This window comes from Arvicanthis niloticus, chromosome X, assembly GCF_011762505.2.
Source record: "Arvicanthis niloticus isolate mArvNil1 chromosome X, mArvNil1.pat.X, whole genome shotgun sequence".
Lineage (NCBI taxonomy): Eukaryota > Metazoa > Chordata > Mammalia > Rodentia > Muridae > Arvicanthis > Arvicanthis niloticus.
The window spans coordinates 14,748,098-14,775,555 of NC_047679.1; the positions used below are offsets into that span (position 1 = coordinate 14,748,098).

The 27,458-nt window shown below is 37.9% G+C and overlaps 1 long non-coding RNA gene across 2 annotated transcripts; it reads right to left on the reverse strand.

Annotated features, from left to right (window-relative positions):
* Positions 1-26,979, reverse strand: LOC143435467 (uncharacterized). Of its 2 annotated transcripts, none has more exons than XR_013105800.1 (2): positions 26,885-26,979; positions 1-4,434 (listed from the first exon to the last, which is right to left on the reverse strand). It is a non-coding gene; the product is annotated as an uncharacterized LOC143435467 (long non-coding RNA). The 2 variants fall into 2 exon arrangements; XR_013105801.1 differs by having other exon boundaries at positions 1-4,437.
* Positions 26,980-27,458: the final 479 nt, after the last annotated feature.

The window sequence follows — 27,458 nt, forward strand, 5'->3', positions numbered from 1 at the left end:
TCCAAGCAACTGAAAAGCCCTTTATTTAATGTCCTAATTGGAGTTACATTATCTTAGCTCATCACAAATACAAATGAACAAGCATCTTCATAACAGATATATTGAGTATATGAATGGACTCACTGGGTGCATTCTATATTGTCAAATGTCTGAGGATAATGTTATTTTAGTTTTGTCTTTGTTTTTGTTTTCCATGTTAGTGGGGTTTTGGAATCATTAGCTTTCATCATTCAAATGACACCTTGGAGGGCTTGGCTTGTGGGAATGTGTATAGGCAACTGTCTCTTTAAAAATATCATGAGTTCTTTGAGAGTTTCATGTAATGTGTTTTGATCATATTCATCTTCCTCCCCCAATTTTTCCAAGATCCATTCCACCATCCTCATTCACTAAACATTGGGTCTTTTGTCCTGTCAAAATAAATTTGTGCTGTCCAAATAGTCTTAGATGTGTGGCTTCCCTCTAGAGTGTGGGATACCAAGGCTACACTCTTAGGGAAAACTGACTCTCTTCTAGCAGCTATCACTTGTCAATAGCTCCAAGGCTACTGTTAGCAATGTGTGCCCCATTCCCCTCTTTTTCATTTTATTTTTAGGGATTATAATATAATTATATAATTTCTCTCCTTCCTTTAAACCTTCCCATAGCCTTCATTCCACTCTCCTTCAAATTCATAGACTGAGTTTCTCTCTCCTTCCTTCCTGTCTTCCTTTCATTCCTCTCCTTTCTCAGCCCTTTTATCTCCCTGAAGCCTTGTTAGATGTTTATGCATATCACTGATCTGTCTAAAAGTCAGTCTTTTACTCTTTTGATATTCTTTCATTTTTTTTATTTTCAGTGCTATATTGGTTTCTGATCAATTCTTTATCATGGACCTCCTTTTTGATTTGTATTTATTCTGTTCTTCTAAATATTGACTTAAGGGCCTAATTGTTAAAAAGTTATATATATTTTTCTTGATACTTGTTTTTATCAGTGGGTTATTTGAAAGAGTACTGTTTAATGTATAAGTGGCTAAATATTTTCATGTAAATTTTTTATTTTCTTTTCTGGTACTGAGGATTGAACCTCAAATCCCATGTATATAAGGCAAGCTTTATATGAATTCAGGTAATGTCCTCAGCCTCTTTTTCTGTCATTTTTCTATTTTTAATCTCAGTTTTATTTTATTGTTAACAAATAGCATGGTTTATGATTAAATTGTTTTTAAAGCATTGAGATTGATTTATGGCTTACCATATGTTCTTTGTAAATGTATGTTGTGAATGTTCTTATGAATTAGTGGTTTAAAACAATGAACAGGAAGAGTGAAAAGAATCTTTTAGAACTGTTAAGATCTAAGCTCATAAATGGCTTACTTTGGTCTGACTACTAACACTAACTGCTAAAGGAGCATTGGAGAATTCTCATACATTACTGTTTCAGGAGGAAGTATCAGTGCATTCAGTGGTGGCCATAAATTTTAGAATTACCTTTTAATTCATATCTATCTTGCTGTGCTATAATTTAAGATTAGTTTTGTTTTCACAAACTTCCAAAAAAGGGCATACCCATGTTCATTGGCAGAAAAGGTCTTCTAACCTAGGTACCACAGAAGATACAAAATGGGCCAAACCTGGGCTCCAGTTTCACTGATTTGTAGACTGCCCTGCATCTATAAGAGGCTTCTGGGGATTTCAACTATCTGTCACTGAAACATGCTTACTGTGGTAGTGTGGTGATTTGAATGAGAATGGCCTCCATAGGCTCACATATTTGATTACATAATGCCCAGTTGGTGGAACTGTTTAAGAAGTATTAGATGCATCCTTGTTAGAGGAAGTGTGTGATTGTGGATGTGCCTTGAGATTTAAAAGCCTCATGCTGTTCCCAGTGCTCAATCTCTCTCTCTCTCTCTCTCTCTCTCTCTCTCTCTCTCTCTCTCTCCCTCTCTCTCTCTCTCTCTCTCTCTCTCTCATTTGTAGATCAAGATGTGAGCTCTCAGCAATGTCTGCTACCATGCCTTTGTCTTTATTCCACAATCACAGACTCCAATTCTCTGAAACTGTAAGCCAAATGAAGAGCTTTCTTTTACAATTAGCCCTGGTTATGGTATTTTGTCACAATGATTGTAAAGTACCTAAAACAAGTGCTTTGAGTGAGACCTCCATAGTCTTGGACATTTAAATTCTTGGTTCTACTCAATAACATTTTGGAAGGTTTAGGAAATATGCCCTTGTGGGAGGAAGTATGTCACTGGCCATGTGGCTTGGGAGTTTAAAGCAGTGGTTCTCAACTTTCCTCGTGCTGCAGCCCTTTAATATGGTTCTTAGTGTTATGGTGATCCGTCCATAACCATAAAATGATTTTATTGCCACTTCATGACCAATTTTGCTACTGTTATAAAGCATAATGTCAATATCTGACATGCAATCCCTGTGGGGTCATGACTCACAGGTTGAGAACCACTAGTTTAAAGCCTCAGAGCATTCCTGGTATTCTGTCTCTGCTTCCTGCTTGTGATTTGGGTTGTAAGATGGTAGCTTTTGCTTTAGCTATCATGCCTGCAGCCTGCTGCCTCAAGTCTGTATCACAGACTCTAAGCCTCTGTAACCAGAAGCACAAATAACTCCTTTCTTCTATAAGATGTCTTGGTCATAGTGTTTCATCACAACACTAGAAAAGTAATTAATACACTCAGTAATCTCAATAACACAGCAGATCTGAAATGGTTTCAAGTTATCCCAAGCCCTTCTCAACCATGGTCTCAGAACATTCTGTCTATTTAAAGTCCAAGCTAGGAGACATACTTGTGTTAGTCCATGGGGCAGACATTCTAACATCAGTATCAAACTAGATGTAAAGAGCTGTTAATCTCCCCCGTCACCTCTCTTCATTGTGGTTTGACATATGGGCCCACATAGGGACCCAGAGGGGGCCATATTAGTCAATAATCCCTACAGGCTGACCTTCTGACCTTAGTACCACCATAAATCTTGACATAGGCATTAAAATTCTTGACTGTGGTTTGAGAGCAGGACTGCTCATGCAGGCGCCTATCAGGAGACACATCCATCTATGACCCTAAAGACAAACTAGAAGACATTTGTTTCAGTTATAGACATGGAAGTATGTCTGCTACTGAGTTTTAGCCCTTCTCAGTCACAGCATAGAATATGGCTGGCTGCATGTCTCCAAGTTCATGCAGTGATTCAGTACAACACTATCAGGCACTTGGAGGAAAGAAAGCACATCAATTTGTACATATAACCCTTGAGTATATGCCAGTACTAGGGACTGAAGTTCCCAGAAAAAAAAAAAACCCAATACAACACAACAAACAACCAAACATAACAACAAAACAAGAAACAAAGAACTGCACCTGTTAGAGATTCTATAAAGCTAAATGACCGGCCTTCATGATTATGAAGAGTTAAAATGTTGAGGGCTAAAACCAAATTCTTTTGGGTTCTTTTTAGCTTCTTTGAAAGCTATTCATTGCCCACTCCATGTCTGACCGAACACACTTGTGACTATCAAAAGTTTCAAATGTACTCTGAGCAAATCACTAGCTCCAGCTATACAAAAGCAGAATGGCACCAGAAATCCTCTGAGGTCTATAACAAGCTGTAACCTGTATTATCTGATATGCTAATGTATTTAACTATATATTTTAATTCTATTTGAGGCACAACTTTGTTCTATTACCATAAAAATCATGAAACTGCTACAATATAGGAATATGGTATTTGGAGTAGTAAAATGAATCTTTGTTTCCAGGTTCATATTCGGCTCCAGAATAAACTATCTCTTATTTCCTTTAAATTGAGAGTTGAGTTTTTTTTGATTGAGAGGACCAAGATACTACCCACTCTGATAATAGACATGATTTACATATGGTAGATCAAAAGGGTATGTTAGTTTTCTCAATACTGTGAAAAAATATCTGGCAAAAGGGGTTTTGTAGTTGGGATTCTATATCTCCTCATGGATTCATCATATTATAAAAAAAGGAAGGACACAGAAAAGGGAGTGTTGGTCCTCAGTTGCCTTTCTTCTTTCCCTGTTTGAATTCAGGCCAGACTCCCCCAGCCCACTCCCATGGTGACTCACACCTTCAAGGTACACTGTTTCACTTTAGTTAATTCTCTCTCAGAGCCCATTCACAGGCATGTCCAAATGCATGCCTTACTAATGTCCTAGCAGCTTTTTAATCCAAAAGAGTTTGACAAAGGTGATTGATGACCATACGACTCCACTAACACAGAGCAAAGTGTAAACTCAGCTGGAATATTGCCCATCATATAGTAGGACTGGAGTTTTTCTTCTCTAGCTGTTAGCTGAAGGTCCTTAATTCTGAGACTTCTTTCCGATTTCTGTGCAGGGTCCTCTCCATCTTCCAAACAGGCATGTTTTGAATCCTCACGCGATGCATTTCTTTCACTTATTCTTCTTCTGCTAAGACAATGAAACTACTTTGAAATGGCTATCCTGATTTAGTCACACATTCCTGGATAATTTTAAGATCAACTCACTTGAGGTTTAATTTACACCTGTAAAAGTCTGCCCGGGAATACTTACATTAGTGTTTTCTTGAATAATCAGAGAATGGAAACTTTTGGGGCAGCTTAGCTTCATAAATTCACATCCATAGAAAATGGAAATTACAAAGCATCCTCATTTAAAGCCCTCAGAGTGTTCTCTCTTCTATATTATCAGTTTACCATCCAAAACCCCATCCAAATCCATTTAGCTCTAATGTACCAAATTTTATCATCTAAGTAATGAACATTAGGTATGGTTAAAAGTCCAGGTTTCTGAAGTCTTTGAGAGCAGAGCTCTTCTCTGTAGCCATGCCAATCAGAAGAGTTGTGTTTGCAACCAGTGCATCTCAGCTTTCAGTGCTGAGGTGTTTTGTGTGTGTGTGTGTGTGTGTGTGTGTGTGTCTGTGTCTGTGTCTGTGTGTATGTGTGAAGGTTTGAGGACAACTTGCAGGATCTGGTTCTCTTTACATCATGGGGGTCCTAGGGATTAAATTCATGTTGTTAGGTGGAAAGTGACTTTATCCATAGAGCCATCTCACTAGCCCCTATGTCCTTTTATTTAATAAAATTTTTCAGATAGCATATTTTTAGATGTGTATTGCTATCTGTTCTACAGATAGCATTTTTTTTTTGTATCGTGAATTGCTATCCATTCTCAAATATCATGATGTTTCTTATTGGTAACATATTTTTCATTTCTATTTAATTTAATTACAATTAGGGATATCTTACCACTTTAATCTGAATATTTTTGTAACTTGTGTTCTCTTTATTTATCCTTTTCCCTGCCTTTCTACTGGTTTTATTTTTATCTTTTTGACTATTATACAAATATGCTAATATTTTTCATTAATTCAAAATCAATTTGTAAGAAAACGTGTGGCTTCCAATAGGACTGTGATCCTTGGTCTTGGTACCAAGATGACATATATGGGTTTGCAATGAAAAAAAAAAAAAACACTTTCAAGTTAAGTCATTTGTAATCAGAACTTTAATCCCACGGATTCTCCCAAACATTACAAATGACAGCAAAGAGTAAGAGGGGACACCTGCATACTAACTCACTAACTCAGCAACAGGAACCTTTGAACTGGCAGGGCAACAGTCTTTTGAAATCTCAAATTTCCAAATAAGATTGTCACAAGCAGTTATGTATTCACTTATACCAATCATATGAGAAGTTATGACCTAAGCAGAAGCTGAGTGTCTTTCAATGTGTTGGAGTCTACATAATTTATAACTAGGCAACCTCTGCCCAAAGGGAACACTAGTAGGATTTTCAACAACACTTGGCTGTAGTCAGTGGTGCAACTTTATTTGTTGGCTTGTGTTCATAACAGCTTTTAAAGAGTACTTAAGTCATCCACATCTGCATACTACATCCCAGCTACAAAAGAAATTAAACCTCTTTTCAATGGCTGACACTTTTGCTTCAGTATGTCACACTTTAGGTTGAGTAAAACTTAGACGTTTATTTCAGTCTATGCAAAACTAATGTTCATAGCAAATTCAATCTTCCTTAAGGAAACATTTTAAAACATTTTTTTTTTTGTATTTCATGCCTCATATAATCCATTTCATACCAGAAAGAATTATATCTCATGTGGTTTCTGTTCCAAGAGACAATCTTGAGCAGTTGAAACATCTTAAAATGTACCAAGCTTACAGAATTCCAAATGAAACTTAAATTTTCTCTATATACATACTCCTGTCAAATTGTCCCCTACATACCACCTCTGCTGCAAACTGTTCTCTTTCCTTTCATTTGGCCTCCATGGGATACCAGACATAAAGAAAAATGTTGACAGTTGTGATTTAGCTCTCCAGGCAGTTATCTCTCTCTTCTGTCTCTGGCTTTAAGAGATGGAAGAAGGTTCCCAGGGGAGGAACAGCCTAGAGGAAGAGGACCCCAGAACTAGGCTAGCCACTCTCCTTAGGCCCTGGATCTATGGGCACCTCTGGAGTCTGCTGTGTTAAATGTCTGATATTCACATTTAAATTGTGCTGATTTGGGAGAATTCAGCAGAAGACTTAAATTTGTTTTTACCATGAAATATTTTTCTTACTTCTAATGTGATTGATAGTGTTGTTAGGTATAATAGTCTGGACTTGTATCTATGATGGTCTCATAGAGCTTATAGAACATCTATCTAAGCCCTTCTTGTTTTCAAGGTCTCCACTGAAAATCCGCTGTTATTTAGTGGGCCTGCCTTTATATGTGACTTGGTCTTTTTGCCTTGCCACTTTTAATGTATTTTCTTTTTTCTAAATATTTGTTTCAATTGTTATGTGTCATGGGGGGTTTCTGTTCTTGTTCTGTCTATTTGCTGCTCTATACCTCGATAGACATAGACATAGACATAATTTTCTTTAGGTTGAGGAACTTTTCAGAAATACCCAACAGTAGCAGAGACAACCTGAAGAGACCACCTCCAGTAAATAAACATAGCCTCCAGTGGAGGGATGGGACCACACACCCATCTCAAAACTATTAACAGAGAATTGCTTCTGTATAAAAGAAATGCAGGGACAAAAAATGGAGCAGAGACTGAAGGAAAGGCCATCCAGATAATGACCCACCTGGGGATCCATCCCATCTGCAGACACCAAACCCAGACACTATTACAGATGCCAAGAAGCATCCTGCAGACAGGACCCTAGTATGGCTGTCCTCTGAGAGGTTCTGCCAGCACTCAACTAAGACAGATGCAGATACTCACAGCCAACTATTGGACTGAGCCCTGGGACCCCAATGGAAAAGTTAGGGGAAGGACTGAAGGAGCTGAAGGGGATTGTAACCTCATAGGAAGAACAACAATATCAATTAACCAGATCCCACAAAAGTCCCAAGGACTAAACCACCAACCAAAGAGTATATATGGGTGGGTCCATGGTTCCTGCTACATATTTAGCAGAGGACTTCCATATTTGGCATCAATGGGAGGGGAGGTGCTTCATTACGTGGAGGCGTGTTGCCCCAGCAAAGGGGGATGCTGGAGGGGTTTTCTGGAAGTGGGTAGGTGGGTGGGGAGCACCCTCTTAGAGGCAAAGTGGAGGGGAAAGAGGTAGGGGGCATGTGGAGGGGGGACCAGGAAGGGGAACAACATTTGAAATATAAATAAATAACATAATTTAAAAAACCCTTTTCTGTACTTTTGTCTTGGGTTTTTTTCTTCCTCCATACCTATTATTTTTGTTTGATATTTTCTTAGTGTTGCATATCTTCTGAATATTTTACACATGGATTCATTTTAGATTTAACATTTATTTTGACTGAGTTATCTTTTCTTCTACCTAATCTTCAAGATGTGAAACTCTTTTACTTCATTCAAACTGGGAGCCTTAATCTCCGAGCCTTTTGTTTGACTACCTGAAGTTTTCAATTTGAGTTTTATTTCAGTTTAATTTTCTTTAGTGATTCTACTTTCAGATCTTGAATTTCTTCATTATTTCATTCAACTGTGTTTTAATGGTCTTCATTGTGGCATTTATTCATATCCCCTTTAAGGTTCTTGAACATATCCATACTTGCTATTTTGAAGTCCCTATTTCTTGCTTTCACTAAATTAGCATTCTTGTTCTTAGGGAATCTTACAATGGGGCGCTGATTTCTGGAGTAGGCATATTGTCTTGACCGTTCATCTTTGTGTATTTGCAATGGGATCTAGGCATCTAGAGTTATGACATTTGTATTTTTTTCTTCTTACCTTTGTTGAGTGGCCGTTTAGTTCTTTGATTGCTGTTACTACAATCTGATATGTTGTGGATTAGCCAAATGATGGTAGGTTTTTAGTCTCATGGCTGAAACTCTGGGTTTTAGGTTTTATGCTTCTAAGCAGTTGCAGACCATTGCAGTTGGTTGGAAGTGTGGCAAGCTAACAGGCATAGGAAGGGGAGGGACTCTAGAGGTCCAGACCTTGGGTTCTCAGGCCCAAGGGAACCTACGTTTTAAAAAAACATTGTCTGTGATCTGTCCTAAGGAGTTTCTTCTCTGATCATGTCTGTTTGTGGTTCACTATACTCCTTGTATTTTGATGTCTCCTTTATTCTCTAAGTTTGAGAAATGTTCTGCTATAATTTTATTACATTGTCTGTCTATTACATTTGATTTTACCTCTGTTCTTTCTTCTATACCATTAATTTTCAGGTTTAACCTCTTGAATGTATTCCAGGCTTCTTAGAAACACTGCTTACACGCCTTATTTTTCTCCTTGTATAGGTCTCTATATATTATCATCTCAAATTTTTCCTCCATTCCTGAAATACATTCTTCTGCACGGTCTTGTCTGTTAATGGTGTCATTTGATTGGCTACCTTCTTGGTTTCAAGTATTTCTGTTTGGCTGTTTTTAAATATTTCAATTTCCTTGCTGCATTTTCTCTCCATATTTTGTAGTCTTGCCTCCAATTTACTGACTGTGACATTCACTGTGGAGACTGTCTTGTGGAGGCCTTGGGTGAATTTCCATAATTCGTGCATCTGTTTTTTTGGATCTTTTTATATGATCCTGAATTCTTTTAAAATGTCAGACTGAAATCTTTCTCAGATACTCCTGCTATCTCTGTAACTTTGGATTTCCTTATAGGGGAGTGGGTTGGTTGCTATCAGGTCATAATTATATTCCTTGCTATGTTTTGTGCCTGTTATAGTGGGTTTGGCTTTTTTTTTTTTTCAGTTTAAAATTTACCTTGTTCAAGTCTATTTGGATATTTTGTTTTCTGTGATTTGTCCTAGAGGTATATCTGCCTGAAGTCCAGCTACCAAGAATAGTGAAATTCTGTGAATTCTGTGAACTTGCTGTGGGGAAAATACCATAACTCAGGCCCACTAAGGCCTGTCTCGTATCAGGAGGCTATGATTAGAGTCATGAGCACTGAGTAACATCTGAGACCATAGTTATATAGAGTCTAGATCCTGAAATGACCATTGAAATCTCAGAAGTCAGAAACCCACATTCACACTGACCTCAGAGACTACTGGAACTACAGCCCCAGTCTCTTAGGAAAACCTGAGCACAAGGAGCAGGACAAAGCTCTGAGCTCTGGGATGGAGATCCTGTTGCAGGGTGCTTTCTAGTCCAAAAGAAGTCAGAGACATGAAAGTTGGGTACTCTCTGGACTTGCAAAAGTCAGAGGCTTGGTCATCCTTTGCTCTCTGGTTCTACTGGAGCCAGAGGCCTGGTCTCCCAGAGTTCACTGGTCCTGAAGAAACCATAGGCCTGGCCTTGCAGTATTCTCTGATACTGGTAGAGCCAGAGCCCTTATACTTTGGGGGGGGGGAAGCTAAGTATATAATATAATATATATATAATATATATAATTATTATATGAACAAATATTGAAATAAGGGGCTGGAGAGATGGCTCAGTGTTTAAGAACACTGGTTGCTCTTCCAGAGGTTCTGAGTTCAATTTCCAGCAACCACATAGTGGCTTACAACCATCTGTAATGGGATCTGATGCTCCTTTTTGGTGTGCATGAAGACAGTGCACTCATATACAAAAAATTAATAAATAAGTTGTTGATAAAAGGGTTAAAATAAAATGATTGAAAAATTACTTGCAAATTGTGTGGGATATTTGAATTTTACTAAAAATTTCAAGGTATTAGTGAGCTTACTCTACTAGAGTTTCACAATAGATACTAACTTGGATACACTTCTTTCTTAGGTCCTTTTAGCTGCTAGTCTTCCAGTCTTTTCTCTCTCCCCAAATACAACTTCTTTTTTATTTACCCCTGAAATCTTGGCAAAAGTCTATCAGTACTTTACACTTTTCTGTGTGGAAAGATTCAGTTCTGATCTAGCTAATTCTATTCAGATATATTCCATTTAGCATTTACTATAGAAGTCACAAGCTAGGTAGCCATATTTTGTGGTATTGAAGGAAGCCAAATAGCTTTGAAAAGGGAAGGCTTACTGGTCAGGTGTGTGTGTATGTGTGTGTGTGTGTGTGTGTGTGTGTGTGTGTGTGTGTGTGTGTAAAAATAAGGATCTCAATCTATACAAGAATAGTATATGGCATGTGTTCTGCAAATGAGGAAAGTGTGCCTTATTAATTAGATGAGGAACTGATTTCTCTCTGCTTTTTTTTGACACTATAGAAGAGGTTGCAGCCCTGTTTTTATGAGAAGAACATGAAGAAAGACCTAAAGTTGATGATAGTGAATGTAAATTATTTTTTATCCAGCAGATGATACACACACAGTTTTAGTCTTTCAATTTTAAGTTCTTAGCAGTTTTTTATATTCCATGGTGTTTCTATTACCTTAGACTTGTTACTTTTTCTCAAAAAATTCCAAGCATAAAAATGACCTAACTTTGACTTTTGAGAAGGTAATATAAGCACATATATTTATATTCTTGCTATTTATATATAATTATAACAAAACCCCCAGATAGTGTATGCAAAACTATGAAAGGTACGGAGAAGAAGAAAAAGAAGAAGAAGAAGAAGAAGAAGAAGAAGAAGAAGAAGAAGAGGAGGAGGAGGAGGAGGAGGAGGAGGAGGAGGAGGAGGAGGAGGAGGAGGAGGAGGAGGAAGAGGAGGAGGAAAGGGGAAGGGGAAGGGGAAGGGGAAGGGGAAGGGGAAGGGGAAGGGGAAAGGGAAGGGGAGGAGGAGGAGGAGAAGGCGGCGGCGGAGGCAGAGGAGGCAGAGGCAGAGGCAGAAGCAGAGGAGCAGATGCTCCTAAGTCATAGGGAATAACATGATCATGAATTCTATAGGGTTTTTTGTGTAATATATCCCATCCTGGGTCCTAGAAAAGGTAGCAACTCATAAAAGTCAACTTATGCAGATAATAGAGTCATCTAAACTCTTGTTTAATCTCACCAGGAACCTGGAAAAGGAAAGGGTAACATAATTCGCTTAAATAGTAATTGCTTTTCTTAAGACAAATATCACTGAAAAACAATGACTCCATTCTCTCCAGCAAAGGCAAGTTGCAAAACAGAAACTGAAATTACAAGTAGAATAATACACTGTAATAGCAGAATGGAGAGAGGAAAACTATTTCTTGAAACTGGAGATAAATGAATAGATATTTCTGAACAACAGAGGTAATATGACTGAAAATAAAAAACAAATCCTCAGAAAACTATAGGACCATGAAATAGACAAAGAATGGGACTTACATGTATTGGAAAATCAATGTCTGATAATTCCTCAAATTTGAGAGCGGTCATAAGCCCATGTACTCAATTACAATTCCATATAAAAATAAATCCAAAGAATTACACTCATAGTGAAATATCTGAAAACCAGACAAAAATATCTTGAGCACATAAAACGCCACCTAAACAGAAAAGCTGATTCAGTGACAGTAGTTATTCTCAACTGAACACGCGGAAGTCAGAAAAAATTGCAGTAACATGTTCAAAGGCCAAGAGAAAAACATTGCAAATTCATAAACCCATATCTGATACAAATATTTTTCAGATATTAAGGGAAGCATTAGATGAAAAAAAAAAAAACACTAAGAAAACTGTTCACTAATGCCTCTACCCTAAAAGAACTTCCAAAGGTCTGCAACATTACTCAGTGAGTAGAGGTGTTTGCCATTAAGTCTGAAGACCCAAGTTCAATTCCCAGTAGCCACATACTGGACAGAAAGAATTGACTCCTGAAAATTGTTCTCTGACCTCCACTTGTGTGGCATAAAAAAACCACACACACACACACACACACACACACACACACACACACACACAGTGGGGGGAGAGGGAGAGGGAGCAAGAGAGATACACACAGACAACATACATTTTTTAAAAGGCATGGTAAAGACAAGTTTCTCACACACAAAGGAAGTGATAAAACAGGTGACATTAGGAATGCTTCTTTTTTAAAGGAAAGTAACTGTGAACACAACAAACAGAAATATGATGAAACCCCACAGACTCTTGCTGTTACCTTCTTGGTAACAGGTAATCCTTCTTGGATTACCTCTGTTATGTTTAATGGCTGAAACAAGAATCACAATGCTAGCTGATGGCTTCTAAATGTGTTAGAGGAAATATTGTGATGATGACTTTATAATCAAGGAGAACAAGGTAATGCAAAGGGCAGGAAGATGTTTATAATTGACTTCCATTGATAAAATGGCCTCAGAATCTTATGATAGGCTATGCTCTGTGTATATAATACAATGTAATGTCACTAAAACTATAAAAACAGGTATCTCCAAAACCACTAGTTGAATCAAAATGGCATGATAAGGGATATACATGAGAGGATTTTGTGGATGTAAGGAAGTGAGAGTCCGAGGGAACAGAACCACCAGAGAGCAGAAAGCACTATCAGAAAGTGGAACTTTTGAGTCTCCACATTTATTTTCTTCTCTTTTTTATTAATTTAAGTAAAACAAACTCAGTACATATTTAACAGTTTGCACTTATGTATACAGTACATTTACTTTGTTAAAAGTTCCTATCGAGTCAAATAACAAAGCATGCACAAAAGAGATACGAATGCATCTTGTGGGTAAGTTGATGCTCATCACCCACCTCAGCAAACCGTGTTTGGAAGCTTGACTTTCCATTAACTTATATTATTAGTGTTTTCCCCTATGGATGGGACTTTTGTAGCCCATCAGGAACTGGGAAAGCCACAGGAGCGGAATGAAGGGCCTCTCTCTCTCTCTCTCCCTAGCAACTAAAAGGCAGGGATAGTGCTGTCCCTGACAGACACCAGGTGCTCATGCCCTCTTTGCTATAAGCACTGATAGGAGTTTGCACTTGGCAGCTGGAGGTCTGATGAGATAGGGTCTACACGGAAATTGCCACCTCTTGGGCTAGGAAGGGTTGGGGGTAATACAAGGCCCCTCGCTCAGATCTCCCAATTTCCTGGCTCACTCTCATCCATAATCTCTAGAAATGCACACGTCAGCACATGAAGCAAAAGCAGGGAGTCAGCATTTTGTGTCCACATGAGCCTCTGTATTTCTTCTGTAGGATATCAAAATGCATTGTGGTTCTTGTTCATTGGCATATAAGGTCAAGGGACCAAGGAGTCAGGGAAAGAAGTGGGTCTGGAGAGGGAAATAGTAAGAGATTGGTATTATAAAGGGGGAAATGGGGAAAATGAGGGAAATGGGGTGGGTGGGCTTTAATTGGGGATGGTAAAAGAGAAGGTAATATGGATGGAGTGGAAGGAGGAGGGATAAATAATACTAAGGGTGTTTGAAAAAAAACAAACATGGAAATCTTATTATTTTATGTCTGCTTAAGTAAGACCCAGGCAGTGACACTGTCAGTTGACATGCCAGCATGGATGGGGGAAATCTTGCAAGGAAGGCCCTACCCCTAGGTGAAAAGTTACAAAAAATTAAGATTCCTGAGAGAGAGAAAAAAATCAAGCTTACCCAGAAATGAGCCCCTAACTGGTTATCCAATATCAAATGGTCAACCCTAAAAATATATACATACAAACAGCACTTAATGGACACAGCTGGCTGTACTTATACATTTTTATTTCTTCATTTTATTTTATGTGTTGTGTGTGTTTTGCCTGTGTGTATGTCTGTGTGCTGTGTACATGCCTAGTGCCTGTGGAGGCTAGATGAAGACATTGGATCCCTAAAACTGGCATTATAGATATTTGTGAGCCACAGTGTGGGTGCTGGGAATTGAGCCTAGGTTCTCTGAAGAGCAGCCTGTGCTGTTCCCTGGAGTCATGTCTTCAACCAAAGGTTGTATTTATGTAACTCTCTCTAGGTCTCCTTCCTTCCACCACCACTTGGGACCTTAATTAGATTTCTTGATGGCAGACATTTGGAGTGGGGTGAGGTGCTATAGAAAAGTAGTTTTAATTTACATTTCCCTGATGGCTAGGGGTGCTGAACACTTTAAAATATTGGCCATTTGTGGGATTTTTAAAAACTATGTATTCAACTCGTTAGCTTGTTTATTGATTGGCAGTTTATATGTAAGTATACATGTAAGGATAATGAAAAAGAAATTAAAAAATAAAAAATATAAATAGAATTAGAGATAATCATTTAAAAGATAAATCTGACCAAGAAAATGATGGAGAGAACTGGAGAAAAAGATAAACCCATTATTCATTGCTGGTGGCAGTTCCAACTGACAAAGGTGTTATGGAATGAATTTGGAGCTTCCCCCAAAAAATTAATGGAGAATTACTATATGACCCAGATATTGTACTCCTGGGCATGATATTTTCACCTTTATATTTATTGCTGCTTTATTCACTATAGCAAAGAAATGGAACCAATGTAGATGAATAAATAATGAAAATCTGGCACATATGTAAAATGGAATAGTTAGCTATAAAGAAAAATTAAATATAAAGTTTGAATGGATATGAATGGACTTTAAATATATAATATTAAGTAAGGTCACACAATTTCAAAAAGGCAAAACCTGCATAGTCTTTCTTATATGGGAATCCTAACCTATAGTGTGTGTGTGTGTGTGTGTGCATGCACATAGACAAATGTACATGTGGGTACAGTGTATATGTATGTAGAAAGAAGATCAAGAAAGGATAAATATTAGGTGATAAGGACAGACAACATGCAGGTAAAAAAACTGAGTTGTGAAACAGGATATAAAGTTAATTGTGTTTACAGTTTAACTCTGTCATGGTTTCTTTGTGGTGTATAGATAAGCACATAAAATGTAACAAATAGTAGAAGTATAATTGTCAGTAACAATTATAGCTAACGTAATATTTTCTTGATGTTTATTAAGAAAATTCAAATGACAGTAGTGGGCCAAGCCCTACACAGGACATTAATATCACCCCCTCTAGCTCTCAGGGAACATTGCTTAAGAAGAGTTGGTTGGGATGGATGTAAGAACCAGAAGATAGGGTGAAGGGCTAGTTCATGGGGCCCTCCCCTTTACATCTGAACTATTGGCTAGTAACAGTTTCTAGGATGGAGAAATAATCGCCTTTACTTGTATTCTGTGATAGCTTGAATGAGAAATGTCTTCCATAGGCTAAGACATTTGAACTCCATATGTCCTGTGGTGACATTATTTGTGGAGGTTTAGGATATGTGCCTTGCTAGAGGATGTCACAGGAATGGGGCCGGGGGGATGGGCTTTGAGAAAGCCTTGCCCTGCTCTCGGTTCAGTCTCTCTGCATCATGCTTCTAGTTGAGATGTGATCTCTCAGCTTTCTGCTTCTGATGATGTGCCCTCATGGATTCTTATCCCTCTGGAACCATAAACAAAACGAAACTCTTCCTCTCATAACTCACTTTTTGTCACTGTGTTTTCTCACATCAAAATTAAAAATAACTAATAAATGTACCCACTACTGAGTTCATTGAGCTCTGATGGATAGCTTCAAACCCATGGTCACAAAGACAGCTCTGATTAATCTCATTGGGACCAAAAAAAAAAAAAGAAGAAGAAGAAGATATTCTTGAATTGTGAGAGATTTGTGGAGAAGAGGAGGGGTTGAGAGGATTGAAAGGGAAGTGGGGGAAAGAAAGTGGTCATTCAGTCGGTATGCACTGCATGCATTGTGTACATGTGCAAGCAAAATCATAAGAGAAGAAATTTGATGAAGGGTAGACCAAAACCATGAAAATTGACTTCTGGCCTCCAATACATGCCATGGCATATACATCCACGCGCGCGCGCACACACACACACACACACACACACACACACACACACACACATATGCTTTTTAGTTTTTTTAAATTGAAGAAGCCACTTTGGGCCTTGGGCAGGAGAGATGGCTCAGGACTTAGGAGCACTTGCTATTCTTTCCGAGGCATGGACTTCAGCTACATTGTACATCTATATTGTGCAGCTCACTATTGTCTGTAACTCTGGCTCCACTGGAGCCAATGAACTCTACTCACCTCCATGGGCATCTGCATACACATGAGCACATACACAGACCTACACAAATACATATAATAAAAATAAATATAAACTTTAAAAAAAGACACACACAAAAAAGTTGGGTCGCCCTACTAACATCAGAGAAAATAATATTTAAGTTCAAGTAATTTACAGGTAACAGAAGATTTTATATGCTAAAAAGTGATTAATTAATCAAGAAGTTATAACAATCACAAATCTATATTCACTAAACAAAACATCCCTGAAATTCTAAGCAGTAACTGACAGAACACAAGAGAAGAAAGAAATGCAGTAAGTACTTATGATTTAAATACTGTTTTCAATAGGACATTTAACATGTAGATAGAGGACTTGAACAAAATTATAAATTAGCTACACTTCATAGATATGGAATATTTTCTGGGATAAACTTCTAGGTCACTAAATAAAACTCAATAAGTTTACAAAGATTAGAATTACATATGGCATCTTTTCTAAGTATAGTAGAATGAAGTTGGATACTCCTAATGGGAAGAAAGCTGAAAATTTTGCCAATATGTGGAATTTAAACAAACTCTTAAATAGTCAAAAAATCAAAAAATGGAAATCACAATAAAAATAAAAAAATTACTTGTGTGTTGGTCTGAATGAGAATGGCCCCCATAGGCTCACATATTTTAATACTTAATCCTCGGGTGTTGAAACTGTTTGGGATGAATCAGGAAGTGTGGCCTTATTGGAAGAGACGCGTCACTGGGGCATATACTTTTAAGTTCCAAAAGCTCATGCCATTTTCAGTTAGGTCTCCCTGCCTCCTGCTTGTGGATTAATATGTAAACTCTCAGTTACTGCTCTAGTACAATGCCTTCCTGATTGTTTCTTGTTTCCTGCCATGATGGTCATGGACTCTACTAACCTTCTGAAACTATAAACTCCAAATAAAGTCTTCTGTAAGTTGCCTTAGACATAGTGTCTCATCACACTGTTAGAAAATTAACTAGGGCACTTAGAGATGAATGAAAATGAAAACACAACATATTAAACCTCCTGAGATGCTGTGGGGCAATGTTAGTAGAAAATATATAGTATATTTAATACATATCATACATGGTACATATATTATATTATAAAAATATATTATAATACTATATTATATACCAGAAGGTTTTCAAAATAACCTAGTGCTGCACCTCAAGAAATCCTAAAGGTAAAATCAAACTAAAACCAAAGTTAGCATGAAGAAGAACAATAGTAAACCTGAGAGTAGAGCTAGATAAAATGGATAATAGTAAAACATTACAATCAATGCCAAATTTATTTCTTTAAAGATGGAGAAAATTAACAAGAGTTGATAAAAGTACTGAAATAAAAATTTAGGATAGTATTACTGGTATTACAGAAATAACACTGATTAAAAAAGAATCATTATTATGATTTACCATATATTCCACCCTTAATTTCAGATAATGTTCTTACTAATATTACTCATTTAAATGAATACATTTCTAGGAATGAACCAAGTTTTAAAAAGAAGACATGTGGCACCTAAGTATACCTATAATGAGGAGATTGAGTTAGAAACACAAACCAGGGATCATTTTTCTTCACTGTTAAAAGTTTCAAATCTTATTTCCAGACAGGCCCTCTATGTAGCCCAGGCTAGCCTGGAATTCAAGATCCTCTGCCAATTAGGTGCTGGAATTCTAGGCATGCACATATCTTCCTGGCTGAATTTTATCAAACATTTAGAATATCAAACTCTTTTTGATAAATATGTCAGTAGAAATACAGCATCATACTCAGAATTGAAAAATTAATATCAGTTACCTTAACACTATGAACAAGAAATAGGTCCATTGTAAAGGAAGTATTAGGCAGATAAATTGGATAAGAAAAATAGCGAGTGGGATTTTACATTGGAAAGGAAAAAAATAAATCTATACATGCTCATAGACCACAAAATCTTATAAGTAGAAAAGCATAAATAATTGTACAAATTTATTGACAGTAAGTGAATTTATAAGTCTAGAGTAGTGTAGACAAAGATCTAAAAGTATAGTCTGAGACTAGATTCTTTTCCATTAAACTAAAACACGATACTTCATCATCATTTGCAGATGCTCCCAATAACTGCCCCAATTGAGATAACATGGTAATGGACAAACATTATTTTAACATTCTGATAATTTTACACAGCAAGCAGTGGAATAGAGCAAGATTTTTAACAATGACATGGAATTAGAATGATATCCAACAGACTCCTGCCAAAAAAAGTGTACTTCCTGTTAACATTCACAGTTCTATCTAAGAGTTAAATAAGGTTTTACTATTGTGACCTCACTAATGTGACTGTGGATTGAAGATATATCTAACAGTGTGACATGTATGCACTTTCAGATAATGCAAATTTCTAAAATATAAATGGACTAACATTTCTCTTGAAAATGATTATCTTATAAATTATAAATATAATTAACCTTAACACATATCAAATACCTGTGGAAGATGATTAAAAACAAACAGTATTTTAAGTAGTAATGTAAACATTTTAAAATAGGATATAAATGTTTTATTTACAGGTTAAAAAAAGGCTTCCCTGCCTTCTTTCCTCTCTCTGTCCCTTCCTTCCTTTCTTTCTCTGGCTCCTACAATCTCTCCACCCTGTCTTGTAATCATCTAAACCTTGGGAGAAAAGTATAATATAGGTGCCCCATTTAAGCCTGAGTACTCTGTAGTCTCTTATTCTCTGCACTTTGACCAGTTGTGGGTCTCTGTTTTAAGAGCCAGAAGTGGAGATTACTACCAGAAAATAGTGTTTTCTGGACCCAGTAGTAGTTTCACATATGAATCTAGAATGGTTGGTTACCAAATACCAAGTGGTCAGCCCTAACACCATACACAAGCCAGTAATACTTAATGGACTCAGCAGGTTGTACTTATATATATTTACTAATGTATACATAATAATAATGAAAGAAAAAAGGGCCATGAATTTGAGAGGGAGTCTGGAAAACATAGAGGGTTATATAGTATTTTAATTAAAAATAAATTCAAAAAATATGTGGAGGCTGGAGAGATGGCTCAGTGGTTAAGAGCACTGGCTGCTCTTCAAGAGGTCCTGAGTTCAATTCCCAGCATTCACATGGTGGCTCACCATCTATAATGTGATCTGGCGCCCTCTTCTGGCTTGCACGTGTACATTCAGACAGAGCACTCATATGCTCCTCTGTGTGTGTGTGTGTGTGTGTGTGTGTGTGTGTGTGTGTGTGTGTGTAGTGTGTAGATGCTGAACAGGTATAACAGATACCTTGATAGTGTCTTTTAAACTTACCTAAATTTTGGAAGATTTTCCTTAAATAAGAAAAAGAAATGGGCTACCTAGAGTAGAAATGAATCAGTGTTAAATGGTCATCTAGCAGCAAACTCATAAGAATTTGAACAGCATTTGGTATATACAGCTCACATATATGGTACTTATGTAAATGCTTCCTGTATGAGCTCTAAGTTGGATAGGATAATTTTCCTACCATTATTACAATAAAAATCAATCAATTGTGAAGCATTTAATAATAACTCTCATTTCCCAGAAACCATAATGGCTATAGAAAACTACAAAATCATGGTTCTTGCTCATTAATCTAAGAAACACGTCTTTAAAGAGTATAGCTTATAAGTACAGATCACTGTGTAAGTACAGGGACTCTGTTGAAGAGAAGCCAGTTGAATGCAAATATGAAAAGTGGAAAGGTTCAGATAGCAAGAATGTGAGAACTTTAAAGCTGCACCCTGGAGGATAAATTTTTCAGATGCTGCTATAATTAAATTACTAGGTAAATGTTTGACAACTTCAATGCATTTCCTGATGTTCTCTAGAGTGGACTATCTAGGGTATAACCAGACATGAATCAAACACAACAATAAACACACAAATGCTTTCTATTATGAACTTTCTTATAAACAAGTTTGAAGTAAAAATTACTTGGTCACATATCGCAAAAAACAAAAAACAAATATAAAAAGTTCTCAAACAGAAAGAAAACAAAAGAAACTCGTGCCTTCCCTGTATTGACAGAGCTCACTTTTAGTGGCCTTGAATATATCAGCATCACTCACTGCCTGCCTGGGAGCCTTCAGTGCTATACTCAATGAAGTCCCCTTTCTTGATTGGGAAGTACAGAGCGATATGAAGGCTTAGAAGGAACTCAGACCTATAGAGTCTAATCCAAGTGCATAGATGAAACAGAAAAACCTACTTTAGGCACAAGCAAGTAGGCTCATGAACAGCTAGTTCTATCCTGATCACACTGTCTAGCAACATTTCCAAATCCCTTTCATTTCAAGGAGGAATATTGGGGACATTTTCTGCCCAATGACATGTGAATGTAAATGATGTACATTATCTGTAGCACAGTGTAAGACAGCCTATCACAACTATTTTCTTTCTTTGTCTGTCAAATATAGTTTTTAGTAGGGTTAAATGCACTAGTCCCATAGATTATAAGGAAGTTAGTTTTCCACTTGAAGGAGATGTTCAGAAAAGCTTCCTGACAGGGAACATCCTTAGGACTGTTTGTTTGAGTAAAGAGCACACAGCAAGCCAGGTATGGCGGTGAATGTCTTTAGTCCCAGTACTCAGGAGGCAGAAGCAGGTAGATCTCTATGAGTTTGAGGCCAGCCTGGTCTACAAAGTGAGTGCAGGACAGCCAGTGCTACACAGAAAAACCCTGTCTCAGAAAACTAAAAACAAAACCAATAAATAAATAAATAAATAAATAAATAAATAAATAAATGCACACAGCATCTAGCCTTATTTATACTGACGAATGCATACTCCCATACTCCTATGTTAGTAGCCTATTGTTAATAATATATTGATTGCACATTTTCATAAAGGACCAACTAAAAGACTCACTATTTTTCAGGTAAAGAGCACATCACATCATGAATAATTCAATCACATCTTTACTGGGAGGTATGTTTGAGGTTCTGTTGAGTAAATAGCTAGCACTGACATCTCTCAGGCTGGATATGAGCTCTTATCTTATTGTCAAGCAGGTAGATACATATGCAAACACATTAACTGCAGTAAAAAATGATGATGGCTGTGGCAGAACGGAAAGACAGGCGGCTCCAGGACCAGGGACAGAAACAAAATGGAGAGATATTTAGTGATGCTCTAAAGGCTAAGGAAGATCATTAACTATCCCATGGTGAGTGACACCTACACCACATAGGTGAAATGTTACCAGGAAAGACTGGAAAGAGCTAGGTCTGTTTGTTTTGTTCCATTTTGGTTTTTTGTCACAGCCTAGATGGGTTGTCACAGCCTAGATGGGAACCCTGGCTTTGCTACCTTGTCACTTTACTTTGGTTTTGTTTAAGCAACACATTCATTTTTTATTGGATATTTTATTTATTTACATTTCAGATACCATCCCCTTTCCCCATTTCCCCTCTCTAGAACCCCGATCCCATCCCCCTCCTACTTTTTGCTTTTATATCATTTTAATTACATGAAAGTATTAAGGTCAGTTCTAGGTTGAGGAACTAGCAATACAATTGATGCAAATAGTCAAGGAACAAGCAAGACAATAAACACAAATAGTCAAAGAACAAGCAAGGCAATAAACAAAATTCCACAAACACTCCTGTGATCACTATTTCTAAGGGCTTATCAGGATGACCAAAATATCTGAGCCAACTTCCCTGTCCTAACCCAAAGTCATTTTCATGTCTGAAGCCTACTTCCTTGTTCCAGCCTAAAATTTAGATTCCTGTCTGAAAAACACATTCATTTTTATTTTATGTGCATTTGGCGTTTTGCCTATATGTCTATCTGTGCAAAAGGATCAAGACTTCTGGAACTAGAACAGTTGTGAGCCACACAGTAGATACTGGGAATTGAACCCAGATCCTTTGGAAAAGCAGTCAGTGCTCTTGCCAGCTGAGCCATCTCTCCAGCCCTATCACCACTTAGTTTTTTAAAATCCTTTCCTTCCTTTCCTTATCTGAAAGAATAAGATTTCAACAGCTACATTTCAAAGTCTTAGGGAAGTTACAGGTGCAAAAAGTTTGGTGCATAGATGACCATCAATAAAGAACAACCTCTTTTCTCTCTTATGTGGAACCCAGGTGTGTGTGTGTGTGTAGTGTGTGTGTGTGTGTAAACTAAAAAGGGGACTGTGGCATGGGAGGAAAATAGTTTAAAGGATGAGACAGAAGAGAAATGGAGAGGATAATAAAATGCAGGTGACAAGAAAGCAAAAGGGGGCATTCAAAAGGAAGGGGTCCAAGAAAAGTAGGGTAAGTTGAATTTATATCTTTAAACCCATAGGTTGGTACACCTCTCAGACCATGTCAGAGAAGTTTCTTTGTGCAGTTGACACTGTCTAGCTAACACAGAAGCTTACAGCTGGTCAAAGTGCAGAAAATAAATGTTTGTATACTGCAGAGTCACAAAAGAGACATGTGCATTGCCTCTCAGCTAAGAGCTAAGGGCAGGGCAGGCAAACACTGAGGAAGAAAGTGGCAGAAAGATGCTAAGAGGCAGAGGTCAGGGAGGCCTGGAGCAAAACACTGTTCTCTAGACTGACAGGATACAGTAGTTGTGGCTGCCTGAACAAAATCAAGTCAGTCAACATCCCAGCATGGCAGGTGGGCAAGCGGTGTGCTCCAGAGATCCAATCCCTAACTGAAGAGCTATTGACAGGTGGTAGCTTCTACAGGGAGGAAGAGTCAGTTTTCCTTAAGGGTGTAAGTTAACCACATTTGGTAGATGGCCCCTACCCATGAGCATACATGAAGCACAAACCGGACTCAGTGGGTTATTATTTTAAAAAGGAGAACATAAAGTTGGGGAATAGGGAGGTGGGGGGTGGACCTATGAAGAGCTCAGGGGAAGAGTGGGATTATGGCCAAAATACATTGGATGAATTCTCAAAGAGTTGATAAAAATGATGTTAAAAGAAGTGGGGCAGGGAGATAGATTGGGGGAGTGGGAGATAGGGGCAAATTAGAACAAATCATAATGATATACATGCATGAAAAAGGCCCAATGAGGATCGGAGAGATGGCTCAGTGGTTAAGTGCACTGACTGCTCTTCCAGAGGTCCTGAGTTCAATTCCCAGCAACCACATGGTGGATCTGATGCCCTCTTCTGTTGTGATTGAAGACAGCTACAGTGTACTCATATACATAAAATAAATAAATAGTTCCTTAAAAAAAGAAAGAAAAGGCCCAATGATGCATGCTAAATTGAAAATTAACTTAAACATAAAAATAAAGGATATCATCGAGATCTCTATCTGTGTCCACACTGTGAAGTTTTAAAAAGCAAGAACCTGTTCAGTGTTGTCCCTGCGATGGCCATTAGTGCTGCACAATACCTAGCAACAGGTCAGTGTTAAGTGTTCATTCAAGCTTGTAGAGAAAATTGGAACTCAGCTTCAGCCTCTTCCATTTAAACATTGAAAGTGTTTGACTTGGATGTCCCTTGTCACAATGATATTTAGTATTTCCATAGAAACTGATTTATTTTCTATTAATGTCCTTTGTGCAGAAAGTTCCATTTGCTAGATTATGACCATTACCATGGTGTCTGGTGTCTTACATGTATACACCTGTTTCGTGTGTGTGTGTGTGTGTGTGTGTGTGTGTGTGTATGTGTGTGTGTACTTAACTCAGTGGACATCCTGGGGGAGTCAGCCCTCTCCTTTCATTATGTGGGCCCTAGGGACCAAACTCAGGCTTGGAAGCAAGTGCTCCTATCTGCTGAGCCATAGCACCAACACAATTACCATATTATGTGCATCATTGAGTTGCACAGAAGTAGGGATCAGCTAAATATGGTTGTTTAATCTAAATCATATTGGATGACACAGACAAGACACATATCATTTTATATCCAGTGGACCATGACATCATATTAGAAAGTGTGGACTATAATAAATATCATTTAGTAAGAAATGAAGTGTCAGGTTTCTAAAAATGATTGAGTGTTATCATAAATTTTTGTATGGTTTTTGTTAAATTTCATTGTGAGGTTTTATTTTATTGAGTATTTTTCTCAAATATACAATAAGCCAGATAGTGGACTATCACTCAGCAATAATAAACCGAAGGCTGGGGAGATGGCTCCCTTAGCAAAGTACTGGCTATGTAAGTGTGAGGACCTGAGTTTGAAACCCTAGGACCCAGGGAAAGCCAAGTGTGACGGCTAGTATCTGTAATCCCAGATGGGAGACAAAGACAGGAGACTCCTTAGAAGTTCCACGGGTTGTTAGTCTGGTACACACAGTGGCAAAGCCCAAAAAGATGTTGTCTCAAGCAAAGTTGAAGGTAAGGTAAGGAGAAATACATAAGGCTGTCTCTTCTCTAATCTGCACAAATGTGCCAGAGCACGTGTACACCTACATTCACACACATGAACACAAACACACAATTGCACACACATAGACTCATGATATTTTTATCTAAATCTTTGTTTTGAAAATCTCATACATTAGTATGGTATTTACATTATTTTCATCTGTCCTCCTTTTCTACTTCTTCTCAAATTAACAATGTCTTCTTTATTATTATCACACACATACACACACACACACACACATACACACACGCCTACTGACTCCATCTAGTATTACTTATATGTGAGTGTTATGGAGCTGATAATTTGGCCAACCCATCATGGAAAAATCCCTGGAAAAAAACTGAATTTCCCTCTCTCACAAGCCCCTGATTGCCTCTAACTCTTCATTTACGTGTAGGGCCTTGTGAGATTTGCCCTATCTAAGGTAGCATATCAACTGGTATTGTCACTATGCTGGTCTCATTTAAGAAACTACATTGTTGAAATTTCCTGTGTATCTTTCCTACCATGTTCAGAGGACACAATCGCACAGCAGATATCCCAATTCTCAATCCCCTATGATCTTTCTACACTTCCTCTTCCACAATTTCCTTGAGCCTCACAGATAGAGACTGAGCTGTAGATCACTTGGGGTTAGGTACCCCATGGTCTGTTGTTCTCTGCATTTTGACCAGGTGTAGGTGTAATGATCTTTGTCTATTGCAAAAAGAAGCTTCTTTGATGAGGGGGGAAATCTATGCTTATCTGTGGAAATAAGGATAAGTATTTAGAAAATATTTAGGAATTATATTGGTTTGTGTAAATGGCAGAAATAGGTTCTACTCTATGGTTTATGACCTCTCTAGTCATGGGTAGTTGGCTATGTTTCCAGTACCAGGCATGAATTCCCTCATATTAAGTGGGCCTTAAACCCAACTAGACAGCTCTTAGTTACTTCCAAGACATAAGTGACACTATTTCACTAGTGAGAACATCACATTTGTCATTGTTGTGGTTTATAGCCTTCACAGTGAGGTAAAACTATGCTCCCCCCTCCCCCCCCCCCCCGGCAGCTTGATAACTAGTCCTCAGTAAGGAGGCTTCTAGATCAATTCTTCCAGGCCCTGAAGATACTTAACCTTTTTATGGTGTGTGTGTGTGTGTGTGTGTGTGTGTGTGTGTGTGTGTACACATCATGTAGAGCGGGGACACACATGCCATGATGGACTTGTGTGGGTTAGAGGACAACTCTGTGGAGTCTGTTCTCTCCTACCTTTGGTGGGTTCTGGGGCTCAAACTCAGGCTGTCAGGCTTGTATAGCACGTGCCTTACCACTGAGCCATCTCACCAATTTATACATCAATGAAGCTAAATATTGAGTCTTTTGTTAACTTAGAAAGTTCTAGTACTTTGTATTTTCCCATATACATATATATACATACATTTACATATATACATACATATACATACATGAGACATTTTATAAAGGATGAAACTCAGAATATAGAAAAATTTTTAGTGGGTATCATACATCAGGGGTGGGGAGATGGTATAACTATAAATGAATTGTATAAGGAAATATTCTGGGATGCTGTAGCTGCTCTATATCTTGATTGTGATGTAGTAACATAAATCTATATGTGTATTAAAAACCATAGATTTAATACTAAAATATATCAACTTGACTGTAAAATCTTAAAAGTTAAAATGGCTGTTTTGAGGATAACTGGCCATTTCCTATTTGGGTTTGAGATCTGCTCCCCTGGAAAAAACTCATGTCTGATGTAACTCTGGCTAAAAGTTCATGGCTGTGGAAGTCACAGGCCCCTGGGGAAAATACATTACTGTTTATTTGCTAAATGGATGTGGAGTCAAACTACCTTCTAAATCTTCCTATTTATCCCTATAGATTAATACTGCTCTTGGCCTTGGGCCGAGAAGCAAGATTCTTTCTGCAGCATGAAATAGTCAATGCATAGACTTATAAACTGGTCAAACGGTGAGAGTAACTTGACCCCAGCTCACTCTTGAAAGGGAAATCTATATAACTGTTTCCAGGGCCCAGAAAACACAATGGAAGACAAGGTGGGAAGGGGGTAAAAGCTGGAGGATGGATGGGGATGCTAGGAACCGCAGTTTTCTGGATACACTGTGGCGTTTGCATTCACGTACACAGTAGCTATCGTTACTTACACAAGGTGGAGCTCTTCAACATTCTATCACGGCTGGTCAAGTGTTTGTGAGGCCCCCACCTCTGGCTGAGGAGCTACTGGCAGTTAATGGTTGCTAGGGGAGGGAGAATAAGTTTCTTCAGTGATTTAGCTACTAGTAAATTGCCCATGCTTCAGTAAATAACTTACCCATATTATATGAGCAACCTTAATTAACCTCAGTGGGATACACACACATACACACACACACACACACACACACACATACACACACACACGAGGAGATTAGTTAGGAAAAAGAAACTGATCAGCAACAGGCATAGGAAAAGGGATCCTGAGAAGGGAAAAAAAAAACCTCTTTGTTTTGATTTGTTTGGGTTCTTTTGGTTGTTTTTCTGGGTTTCTAAATTTTACGTTTATTTTGGGTGTGTGTGTGTGTGTGTGTGTGGACATTAGAGGACAACCTGCTGGAGTATATTCCCTCCTTCCACCATGTGAGTCTCAGACTGTCAGGCTTGGAAGCAAGACCTTTCCCTATGGAGGTATCTCAAGTCTGTCTTTTGTTTTTGAGGTTCTAATAAAGCCCAGGCTAGGCT